Source organism: Python bivittatus, unplaced genomic scaffold, assembly GCF_059951505.1.
Source record: "Python bivittatus isolate LINGU-HERP-01145 unplaced genomic scaffold, Pbiv_v1 ctg000480_np1212, whole genome shotgun sequence".
Taxonomy (NCBI): domain Eukaryota; kingdom Metazoa; phylum Chordata; class Lepidosauria; order Squamata; family Pythonidae; genus Python; species Python bivittatus.
The window spans coordinates 71615197-71628126 of record NW_028277075.1 but is presented as its reverse complement, the minus strand read 5'-3'; the positions used below and the strand labels follow the sequence as shown (position 1 = coordinate 71628126).

Here is a 12930-nt window from a genome sequence, read left to right as displayed (position 1 = left end):
CCCAGGGGTCCCCCATTCGAGCGACCCCCCCAACACCCCCCCTTCCTCTCCCCGCTTTTCTGTCTTCCCGCCTTCGGGCAGGCCGAACGACGGCCTCATTTCCCCAACTCGAGCAAATCTAAAACACCGGGACGGGCAGAGTCAACACGCGGCTGGAGAGGGTTGCCCTCCACCCAAGTCAGCCCAAGCTGGAGGGAGCCGCGGCTGCTGCCACGTGGAAGCCAGAGCCCTGCCGCGTAAGGGGGTGAAGCCGTACAAAGAGGGCTTTCGGGCAGCCCGCGCTCGCCGACACCCCTCGGCCCCCGTCTCCCTCCCCGCTGCCCCTATTTAATCCTTACTTCCAGCCCCGATTTCCCAAACTGTCCCCCAAGTTAGGCAACTCACTTTCGGCTCCAGCCCTTTGGCGGGCTGAAATGAAGGCGCGTCTTCTCCTGCGACTACCCGAGGTATTTGCCCTCAGGGCGGTGCCAAGGGGCTGCCCCGGGCGCCGCCGGCGGGAGCCTCCGCTGCGAGCCGCGGAGAAGGTGACTGAGCGCCCGAGGAGTTCGCTAGCGCTGCCGCCTCGGAGGCTCGCTCGCCTGCCAGCTGCAGGGTCTGCTCAACCCGGAGAAAAAAGCGTGTGTGCCGCGCGGTGCCCCGGGCAGGAAGTGTTTCTCTTGCGCGTGTCAAAACGGGAGGGGGGCCAGGAATCGGGAGGCTCGTCCGCGTGTGACTTTATAAGGTCATCAGTGCGTGTTTGTGTATCCCCCCAAAAAGGAACGTGGAACTTTGGGCCAGATCACGAGGAGGGGAGCAAAAGTACACGGCAAATATGCAGAGAGATGGGCTTCTCTTTGAAGCCTGCCCGGTTCGTTCGCCCAGGCATCTCGGCTCTTCTGGACTTCACCTTCGGTCGCTTTTGTCCCAGCCTGGCGCAGCAGCTAATATGGCAACTTCCTTGCGGGGAGTCCTCAGTTCACAGGCGGGTCCTCTGCTACAACGTCGCAATGAGTTGTCTCGGGCACCCTCACCAAAAACGACGGAAACAGAGAAAGGAGAGAAGCCGACTTGCTCCCTGTCGTGTTGTAAGCATCAGTGGGGTTCAGCACAAGAGATTTGACAATATAAACATTGCTATTATTACACAGGTGCAGAAATATGTGTCCCATAGTGCTGTGATCCCTACAGGGCGGTGCAAAACATGCTTTGGGGTAGTCTAAAAAATAGAGAAATTAGAGGAAAACAAGAGGTATTGTTACCCAGAACAAATATTGCCTTAAAGCACACCTTCTGTCCATTGATTCAGCTGAGCTAATGCGTGCAGTGACAGATAGGTTGCAAAGTGTCACGCTGGTCTGCCTGTGTTTGCCCCAAGATTTAAAAAAAATCAAATCAAAACATTAGGTTTCTCCTTTTCTTCATGCCTTCAGTACAACTACAGTGGAGTACAGGATGAGCTGACATTTATTCAAGAATATATTTCAAGCAGGTCCCATATGGTAGTGTGATCAGGACCCCAGCAAGCAGTGTGCAAGTCATGCACCACACAAAGGTGCCATTTCTCAAAGTCTTTTGGTCCATTGCATCAAAACTACAAGGTAGTTGAAATGATACAAGAATTGGTGAACACTCATGAGTGATATGCCAGAACAAAAGATTGCGGGCACCAAATTAAGTTTTAAAAATCAATTCTCCATTCCGAACACCAACCATGTGTGCTGACTTATGTCAGATTTCACTTCTTCCAAAACGAGCGCTGTATATCAGTTCAGAGAAACCATATGTATCGCACAATCTGAAACTATCAGTGCCGCTAACATCTTCCGGTGCACATACTGTTGCAGTTCCAGGAAGCTCATCCTAATAAATACGAGCTATGCCAAGTCCTCTTCTACACAGCAACAGAACAACACCTTCCATCTTTCCATTGGTTCTCTGAGTTAAATCTTATCCCAAACTTCCTGTTGAGTCTTAACCTCTGTCCTGTTTCTCAAAAAAAAAAAAAAATACAGGTAGCCCTCATTTAACAACCACAACTGGGATGGGCAACTCCGGCACTAAGTGATGCAGTTGTTAAGTGAAACCATGGCAGATTTACGATGTCAGTTCCACCGTGGTCATTAAGTGCATTACCTGCAGTCATTAAGTGAGACATCATGTGGTCACAACTTGTGACTTACAGCCAGCTTCTCCATTGACTTTGTTTGTCAGAAACCGGCTGTGAAGTGTACAAATGGCGATCAGGTGACTGTGGGACACCGTGACAGTCATAAGTTCAAGGACAGGTCGTAAAGTTACTTTTTCAGTGCCATTGTAACTTTGAACAGTCACTAAACAGGGCAGGCATTAACCGAAGACTACCTTTAAAATTATTAAGGGGAGGGATGGCAAAAAATATTTTGCACAAAGGTGTCTTAGAAGTCAGCAGCAGCCCATGATTTTTAAAAATGTGATAGCTTGCAAGCCAAAACCCTAGTTCACAGAATAATCCACCTTAGATAGATTTTTCTTGTTTTTCTAGATTCCCTTCTCCTGGATTCTAGTTAAAAATTCCTTTCCAAGAAAAGAGAATGAGAATGACACTTGCCCTGTGACAGAGAATCCTAAGAATATTGTTTGACATTCTAAGCTGTATATATCCACTGCTCCTACCGTGAGCTCTTGCTGTGAAATTACTGCCCTCTCACCAAGCATATTTGCTTAGATTTTCCCCATTCCTATGTGGCTGTAGTTTGCATTCCTCCATCTTTTGTTGTGGCAAAAATGAGTGTTTACCGATTCTTGTATCGTTTCAACTACCTTGTAGTTTTGATGCAATGGACTAAAAGACTTTGAGAAATGACAAAGAGACACATCTGAGGTTCTCATTTTTTTAAATACCAACTTTAAATTTCTCACGCATTCTTATGCCCTCAGGGACATCACAAGGCACGCTCTCTAAACCTGTTATCTCTTGAACTTGCTGGACTAGCTTAAGGCAGCTGAACACACGTCTGTCATGTCGCACGAATAGGTAAAGGAACAGGAGGGAGGGGATAGGATAAATAACCACAGTGATATTCATGCAAGGGAACATACTTGTTGGCAACTATGTTCAATTTTTGTAGGTAATTATAGTAGCACTATCAGGTTAGGAAATCCACATAGGCCAATGCAGGTTAGCAGCATGGTAGAGCCTGAACGATATATCCTTTGTAAGACTCAAAGCTTTTATGATTGCATGTGTGTCTGCACAGATGGAGAAAGTGTTTAGTTATCATAAGAGAAGTAAAGATACTATGTTTCTTCAATTTAAGAGACTGGCTAAAATATTATGTGTTTTATGACAGAAGGATGTTTCACTAACGGCTTAGCAATGTCCTCCAGTTACAAATATTATTTCATAGCTTTACATTTCGGTACCTACTCAGGGCACATGTAATGAGCTCGCATAGAAATAGAACTGAAAAGCCTGCTCAATGTTGTTTATTCAGTTCAATAAAACTTACTTTTTTCAGTTCTTCCACTCTAGCCATTCTGTGCATCTGATGAAGTGAGCTGTAGCTCACAAAAGCTTATGCCTTTTCATAAAATTGGTTAGCTGGAAAGGGCACTACCAGGCTCCTCCTGATTTCTTGAGGAGAGAGACTACAATTCTGAATATGAATTCTTGATAAGATACTTGTGATCCGTCTCATATGTAACCTGCATGAGCATAACCAACCTGTCTCTTCCTTTCCTTTCCTTTCCTTTCCTTTCCTTTCCTTTCCTTTCCTTTCCTTTCCTTTCCTTTCCTTTCCTTTCCTTTCCTTTCCTTTCCTTTCCTTTCCTTTCCTTTTCTATCCCCCCCACCTCACTGCAATTTAAATACCACTTCATGCATCTGCTGAAGCGAGCTGCAGCTCACAAAAGCTTATGTTTTAATAAAATTGGTTAGTTAGAAAAGGTGCTAACAGACTAATATACTGACGTAGGCTTTCACAGCCAGTATCTGTTGGACAGTGTTGAGCTTCAGGGTTTAGTGACCATGGTCTAGAGAACGGATTTTCTGATATTTCATTGGCAACTGTGGCTGACCTGTCAGTCCCTGCTCAGTTGCCAGTGAAACATCAGGAAATCTGTTCTCTAGACCATGGTCTCTAAACCCTGAAGCCCAACACTGCCCAACTGCTACCACATTCTTTCTGATTTTTTGCTACAAGATGAACCAGGAATATCTGACCCCTTTCAGTCAGGTTTCAGGCCCGGATATGGAACAGAAACAGCATTGGTCACAGTTATGGATGATCTCTGGCGGGAGCAGGATGGAGGTAGTGCGTCCATCCTGGGTCTCCTTGACCTCTCAGCAGTTTTCGATACCATTGATCATGGTATCCTTCTAGACCAACTCAAGGAGTTGGGGGCGGGGGCGTAGTTTTGCATTGGTTTGCTTCCTTCCTCCAGGGCCGGTCCCAGTCGATGTTGATAGGGGAGGAGAGATCGGGCCCATGGCCCCTCCTTTATGGGGTGCCGCAGGGTTCGGTACTCTCTCCTCTCCTTTTTAACATCTACATGAAACCGCTGGGTGAGATCATCCATCTCCATGGGATGAGGTATCATCAATATGCCGATGATACTCAGTTATACATCTCCATCCCAGGGGAAGTAAGTGATGCTGTGGCTGCCCTTTCCAGGTGCCTGGAGGCTGTGGGGGTCTGGATGGGGAACAACAGGCTTCAGCTGAACCCTGGCAAGTCAGAGTGGCTGTGAGTTAATGGCCCCTCGGGCCCTAGGAATTTGCCATCTTTGGTTCTGGATGGGGTTGCACTGCCCCAGACAGACCCAGTGCATAACTTGGGGGTCCTCTTGGACTCACGACTCCTGCTCAAAGAGCAGGTGGCAGTCGTGGCCAGGAGGGCCTTTGCGCAACTTCGTGTTGTCCACCAGTTACGCCCTTTTCTGGACCGAGAGGCCCTTCAAACAGTCACTCATGCCCTGGTCATCTCCCATATAGACTATTGTAATGCGCTCTACATGGGGCTACCCTTGAAGAGTATCCAGAAGCTTCAACTGGTCCAGAATATGGCCGCGCAGGCAATTTTAGGTGCATTGAGATCAGCACATATAACACCTTTGCTCCATCAGCTGCATTGGGTGCCAGTTTGCTTCCACGTCCAATTCAAGGTGTTATGACCTTTAAAGCCCTACATGGCATGGGTCCAGGGTACCTGAAGGACCGTCTCATCCCTGTTACATCAACCCATCCCACCTGGTCATGCAGAGAGGGCATGCTACGGACGCCGTCTGCAAGAGAATTTCATCTGACGGGGTCCAGGAGGTGAGCCTTCTCTGCAGCAGCCCCTGCCCTTTGGAACACTCTTCCCCCAGAAGTGAGGTTGGCCCCCTCCCTTTTAGACTTCAGAAGAAAACTGAAGACCTGGTTTTATCATCACGCATGGGGTGGGGATGGGAGTAGTCAGTTTTGGGGTTGGCTGGTTCCCTAGTCTTACCTTTGACCGATATTATCTGGTCACAGGCTGAAATAATAATACCATCTCTTGGATGTTATTGTATTTAATAATTGTATTTTATATTTGTATTATTTATGTTTTTACTGATTTTAAATTGTTTTGTTGTGAACCGCTCAGAGTCCCTCCTTGTGGGGGAGTTGGGCGGTGATATAAATTTGATATATAAATAAATAAATAAATATTATGTGTCAGTTAATCTTTGGGATCCTTGAAAGGACATCTGTGTTCCATATGAAAGTTGCTCTCACCAAGATAGTGAAGCAATATGTCTGTCCCAGTGCTCTATTTTGGTGTGATGTTGAACATGATATTTGGGTCCTATGGAAGATCTCTCCCTAATAAAATGGATATGTGATTGATTGATTCATGCAAACATTTTCAACTATCACAATTTATTATTGTTTATACAGAGTTTTCTAACAGTTACAGCAGATGGACAGTATATTAACAATTATCTTGTGGAAAACTGGTGCCTAGCATTAGAAACACACTCCTAGAGTAGCATGTAGAACCAGTATCCCAGTGGTACAGACATATCATTCTGGGATGTAAAATGCCCAGGTTTTTATTCATGTGACCATGTATTAGCAGTCAGAGCAGCAGCAGAAGAGAGAGAAACAGACATAAATGCATCTTGTCCCTCTTTCCCAAAAAATAGCTGCTTCTCACTAACCTGGTTTGCTGAATGCTATTATTGTGAAAACCTCTGAGAGCTGCTTAGCTAATTAGGTCCATCTGTTTGGCTCATTCTATGACATTTTATCTCCACCATGGTATCCTAAAAGTGTTGTCCAAAGACTTGTTCCACATGGTAATACACTTGTTAGCATCTTACTTGGTGGGGATAGAAGTAGAATTTTTGTCCATCTGCTCTGATAAATTTGCTCAGTACTTTGAGAAGGTTTAGTGTAATCTCAAGAAAGTTTATTGTATCTAATCAGAACTTAACACCATAACTGAAGAGTTTCTAGACTGGTATCAAAAGCATTACCTAGTCATGTTTGGGATTATTGCTTTCAATTGTCAAGGCCTGAAAAAGAAGATAAATGCTTGAGTCAGTCTGTTCCACTACATGCAAGCTTAATCATTTGGCTGACAAAAGCTAGCAGAAGGAGTTTGGCTGGCTAGTTCGAAAGGATGGGGAAGGTCTATCTAAGCTGGGGGTGTACCTGTGGCTATGAAAGGCGATAGTACAGTCTCTTCAGATAAGGACTTCCCTGAACTCAGAGGTATAGGGGACAACCACCCAATTGCTTTCCAGACAAGATGCTGAGATAATGGCAGGCAATTAGCTTCAGATATCTTGGAGAAAATATTATCTATTCCACTAATGTTCTGTTAAGGATTCTAGACTGAAGTAGTCTTGGTTGTTCTGACTGGGAAGGGAGATAAGGGAACTGCCATCCTGCTAACACACTTATGTCTCTCACCAATTTTTGATATATCATGGATTCTAGAGATGTTTTGAATCAGCTATGTGCAGTAGAAGTTGGTAGCAGTGTAATGATGGTACCACACTATGTGTATGCTGATTCCAAAAAATAGCACTGAAGAAGTTCTGTGTAACTTCATGCTTGTTAGGAAATCTAATCTCTATATGAAGCTGCTAGGTGAGATCATCAGAGTGGTATTGGAAAATCTATTTCTCCATGTCACCAGAATCAGGTGCAGCTGTTGGATCACTGTTGAAGGCTATAAGAATTGGATGGGGAGTCCATAAGCTAAAATTAAATTCTGACAAGACTGTGCTAGGTTGTAGAGTTGTGACCTAATCACAGTACAGGAATTCATATATTTTCATTTAGAGTACTGTCATGCACGTCACATGGGGTTATCTTTGAAAACATTCAAATTGTAGCTAATTCAAAATATAGCAGTAGCTTGGTACCAGAATCATCACTGGTTTTAAAGGAATTGCCTGGGTTCCATTATGCTTCTGGTCAGAGTTCGTTGCTAATACTATTCAGATCCCTAAATGTTTTGGGACTCTTTTGTTTGAAGGAATGCCTTTCCCCATGTCTTCACTTGCCTGAGTATTAAGATCTGCCAAGGAGCCACTTCCTCTGTTAGGGGTAGTGTATAATGTAGAAATGCAGAATACAGCCTCTCTGCTGTGGCGCCCGAAAGGCTACCACCACCCCCAAAGCCAAATTGCTTTTGTTTTATATGTGGTTTTTCATCCAAGTTTGAGGGTCTCATTTGTGCTGTTTTTAAGTAGGCTGCTATTTGTTTTATTGCTTGAGTGTTTTAGTGGTTGTTTTTATTGTACTGTGCCTTAAAATCAGCTGAGATAAGGGGATGGGGGCTTATACATAGCATTAATATTCAAATGCATTATAAAAACATTTTTGATCAGAGATAATGCTGGTACAACTGGAAAGACAATATAGAATATGGCTAGCAAAAGCAGTGTATGTATTACCCAGCTGTTTCTGAACAGCTAGGTTTGCACAACAAATTTAGTCATCATTAGCTTAACTACAATTTACTCCATCTACACACTTTTCTGAGATTACGCACAACACACTGAACAATAAATGAACACTACACGCTAGATTCAGACAGCATGCCAAGCTGAAATGTGTCTGGCTAGTTTGTGCTTCAATTTATTAAGAGTTAACAAATGGTATGTCTTACCTAGGCATTTATTTGCTTTTTCTTTCTGTCATTTAAGACTAGTAACTTGGGAGCCTGTGGCCCATAAATTGCTGCTAAACTCCAGTATCCATCATCTCTGATCAGACTGAATGGGGCAGATGAAAATTGACATTAAACCCACCTAGAGGGGTGACTTTGGACCAGGCACTCTCTCTCAGCCCATCCTACCTTCACAGGATTAGGAAAAATAGGAGAAACTAGTACTTTGTCTACTGCCCTGAGCTCTTGAAGGAAAAGCAAAATATAAATCTAATAAACAAACACTTCCCCATCTTGCCTTTCACCGAGTGTCATTTTGAGTTGGTCAGTCCAGCCCTGCAGTTATAACAGTGACATTCTGTTTTAATTTTGCCTTTATGTAATTTGATTTTTTTTTATTTTAACCAGTTAGATCAGGGGTTCCTAAACTTTTGCCATCCCACCTCCCTTAAGCATAATCTTAATGTACACACCTCTCCTAAAATCCAAACACCAAGATGAACACAAATGAACAATGAAAACAATACAATGAAACTTTATTTTTAATAAAGACATCAAAAATAAAAATCTTCACACTTCCCCTGGACTCTGTTTGCACCTTCCCAAGGGAGGCACACCTTACAGCTTGGGAAACCCTGAGTTAGATTAATGTATTTGGCCCACCTTCATCCATGTCGCTTATGAGATTTATGAATAGCATAAGATGATACACAATTAATTTTTTTGGAAACACTCCTTCCAATGTCCCTAGTTTATCAATGATTCAATTCGCTACACTCTGAAAACGTTTTTCTAATCTGACACATATCCACCTTGCAGGCAGCCCCTTCTAATTTACATTTCTCCTTATTTATGACAATGTATGTGGGATCGTGTCAGAAGCAACATATTCAGAGCCTTTAGCACAGTGCAAAAATATAGCCAATTGCAGGTAATTTCAGTATATTGAGTATATTAAGATCCTGCCTGAAATTCTCTCCACCTACTCTTGTTCTTGAAATTCCTAGGCGAGCAGCATGAGGAATGCCTGTAATCCATAGGAGAAAATACTGTGCTAAATAATGAAGGCCTGGTTGCTGAGAATTCACAAGTAATCATGAAATAATCCTGTCTCACTGAATTGAATAGGGGCATCAACTCAGCTATTTGATTATTTAAAAGACAGGGTTGGAGACTTAGAGATGGTTAATGAGTGAGATAATCTGAACCAGGAACTGCATGCCCCTGAATACAGAAGAAGCATTCTGATGGCTCTAGCCATGGATGGACATAGAATGGAGATGCCCCAAAAGGTGGAAAAGCCTGGGGGATGTGGCTCTAAACTTGAAGGATCCGTAACAGCAGACAAACTGCTTGAACCATAACGACAGCTTTATCCTTTGCAGAAGAAACATGGATTTGCTTTCCTGTTAGAAACTGTGGCGGAGGAAACCAGCCTCCCTCTGTTAGCTACAGAACCCCTGATAAGGGGGATGCAGGCTTGCACAGCTAACATGACAATGGCAACCACAAGGATAGCATACTAATGCTGACAGGGATTGGGAATCAACACTAATGCAGATTTAAACTTTGGAAGCAACAGAAGGGGATAGACTGAGCCACCCCCCTCCCCGTGAACGTGGGAGGCTTATACCCTTAAGCTTAACAGGCCACCAAGAGGAGGAGTGGGACTTGGAGGAAAAAAGAACGTAAATCAGGAAGCCAGCAAGCAGGAGGCAAAACCCAGAGGGGACTGTGCAAAGCAATCACAGATACGGGAGACTGGAAAGAAAAAGTCATCTGGCAACACCCCAGCCTGTTGTAGAAACACATTAGGTTCTTGCACACCTTCCCCAAAAGGAGATCTATAATCTGAAACAAAGCCATAGGAAAGACATCTTGCCTCTGTTGATATTACCCTGAAACGCAGGACTTTCCCCCTCTCATATCTAACAATAGCACACGCATGCCCTGGCATCTTTTTTCTGCTGTGTCCTCTTGATGTTGCCTTCATCTGGTCCCCAGCCCACAAGATGACAGTCTTAAGTTTTCCTGAGCGGTACTAAAGTACTGTTTCCCCCCTCAAGCGAACATTGCCCAGTGACAGCTGTAAGATACAATTGGTTTGGCTTTGTCACCCATTAGTGAGGGATGTCAGGTGATTGCTGGGCCTTGAAAACAGAGGCAATAGAAGCAAGGATAGGAACTGGCAATGAGGATAGCAAATATCATGTCGGAATCTTCTGCTAATTCATGGGTTGAGAGCACTTTGGATCAGCAGCAGGGAAAGGTCCTTAGAGGTGGAGATGGGAATTTAGTTTGTTTTATGCCATATGACCAGTTTGTACAGGGTCAGCATGAAGTCAGGACCTGCATGACCTGGGCAGAAAATAGAACAATATGCATTTACTCTATATTTTTAATTTGTAAAATACCTACAAAATATGTTTATGAAAGAATGATAGATACTTTGAGAAAATAAAACTTAAAAATGGGTCTAGATGATACATCTAGATGAAGTATAGTGGATCAGCCTATGTTTTTGACTCCTAGTAGTTTTAATAATTACAGTAGTACCCTCCTCTCAAAGAAATGAAATTGAAGGAGAGTAGAAGCGAATTGATGTGAATCCAATTCCAGGTCTTATTTGAAACACGTATCGGTCCTGTTTCTCTTTCCCCCTCCCACTTTTGCACAAGCATGAAATCCTGTGAATGTCTTGTTTTGCAGCTGCTCTTGCCGCTGTGTCTTAAACTCCAGTTGCTCTCTCCAGCCCCCACAGGGTGCATTCAGGGATCCATGAAAGCAACTGCAGCATAGTATCCTGCCCTGGGCAGAAATAAAACCACAAGCAAGGGTTGCCAAATAACTTCCAACATGTGGTTTTAAATAACTTCTAATTGCTTTAAGCAGCTCTAATTGAATAAATCACCCTTCGGCTAAGTACTGCTATTTAATTAGAAAAGGTAGAATGAGTCTAAAAGAAATCTAAAGGGCCCAATTATGAAGCATACTCATTAAAAAATTAGCCATACCTTAAAAGTTGTTTGTTTGATACAGGGGTGCTCAAAAGCTCATGTTGACCAATGACCCCTGCTGGCCATAATATGTAGCAATGTGTTTAGCTGGGTGTCTAACACGTTGGGCTCAGAAGCCTACTCGGTGTTTTCTTAAAAGAAAAGAAATACTGTGGGTGCTGACACAGAATGGCAACGGTGAAACTAACAATAACTTGCCCGTGAAATTAAGTGCCAAGCAGAGGGATAGCTGAATACCGTTACAAAGACAAGCCTCTGAAGCCATGGCTTTCTGCTTCCCTAGAACCTCCATTTTGCAGAGCACAAGACAAAGGCAAATGGTCTTTCTGCCTCCACCAGCCAACTCATTTCTCCCACTCCCTATCCATGCTAACCAGCTCAACTCAACCCTTTAAAAGTACCAATCGCCAAGTTTTGCTCCACACTTATGATATGTGCATGTGCCTATGTATGCACAGATGCAAACCTCCACTTCACTACCGTCTTTTTTTCCTTCTGCTTCCCCATGGTCTCTTCACCCCAGACCTCTTCCACTGAATGTTCTGTTTAATTGCGTTGATTTCCTTTTTTTCTTCATGGGGTTTCTTTCTTTTTCTCCTTCCCTCCCTCCCTCCTTCTCAGACACACACCATCCTGGACCAACCTACTCTTTTTCACCTTCCTCCCATGGCCTCCATCTGTTTTTCCCTCCCCCTTCACATTTTTCCTCCTACAAGCCACAACAGGCATAATTTAGCCTCTGCAACCCACAAATATGCTGTGAAATCCAAATGGAAGTGGGTGTGTGCATCAAAGACCCAGAAAGGCGCACCAAGGAGGCAGAGGATAATGCAGTCCTGGGAGACCATTTTTAAAAATATCAATCAATCTATCAGAGGGCGGCAGATCGCACAGTGAGCACCATGGCAGGCTTCTGAAAGTACCTGTATGTTCACAAATGTCACACTGGAGACTTCAGCACCAGAGAAATGCAGAAACGCAGAGGCATTTTTCAACAGCTATTGAATTACAAGTGCATTTGAGGCAAAAAGCAATTTGAAAAGCAACAATGTGCCACACCTTATTTCCAGCAGAATTAGGACAACATGAAGAGAAATAGGATCTCCAGTTCAAATTACAGAGAAATGGCTTGCAGACTCCAATAAAAGATACCAGGATATAATGAAAAATTGCTGGTTCATTAAGTACATCAAAGAACAGCAGCTCTATTTTGGCAAAGAAGCCAACAGCTAATAACTTGAGCAATCTTTCTTTGAAGAAGTGGTTGAATCAGAAGTCACTTATCAAATATCGTAGCATTCTAGAATTCTCCAAGATACTATGTCTCTGCGTGTGTCCATTAAGAGTTCCACATACTGGGGTCCCCTACTTCCTGAACTTCGGCAAACCAACCAAGCAAGCAGCCCTGTGGCCTTCAAAGTTGCAGGCTTTAGTTCCCCCTACTGATTTTCTATTGAAACTGCAGCCAGTTCATCCATGAGCCCAATCACCGGAAGTACTCAGTTCATATCAATTATTTAAACATTAAAAATTAATGTTATCAGGCATATCCTAGGGGCCAGCATGAGTACTGCTCTCCAATTCCTTTTCCTTTGTGGAAAACTCTGCCTCTGAAGCATCTCATGTTTGAAATTTGGAGCAAGGGAAGACTCTTATCCCTCCCCATTCCTAACACTGGCTGCTAACTTGGATTGATTTCCCCCCCCCCTTTAGCTTGGCTGACTACCTAGGTTAGCTAAGAGATATTTGTTGTGTTGTGCACCATTTCCATTCCCCACGGAAGTGAGTTAATGGTTCCACAAGCAGTA

General features: G+C 43.7%; 1 protein-coding gene across 2 annotated transcripts in view; it reads right to left on the bottom strand.

Moving 5' to 3' along the window:
- The window catches only part of SLC43A1 (solute carrier family 43 member 1), a 29351-nt gene extending 28548 nt beyond the window's left edge, over positions 1-803 (bottom strand). Inside the window, exon 1 of one of the 2 annotated variants that reach the window (XM_025167939.2) lies at positions 385-803. The gene's annotated coding sequence lies outside the window, so the exon portion shown is untranslated. The remainder of the gene's footprint in view (positions 1-384) is intronic. The other variant, XM_007430254.3, reaches the window with a different exon arrangement.
- Between the last annotated feature and the right edge of the window lie 12127 nt (positions 804-12930).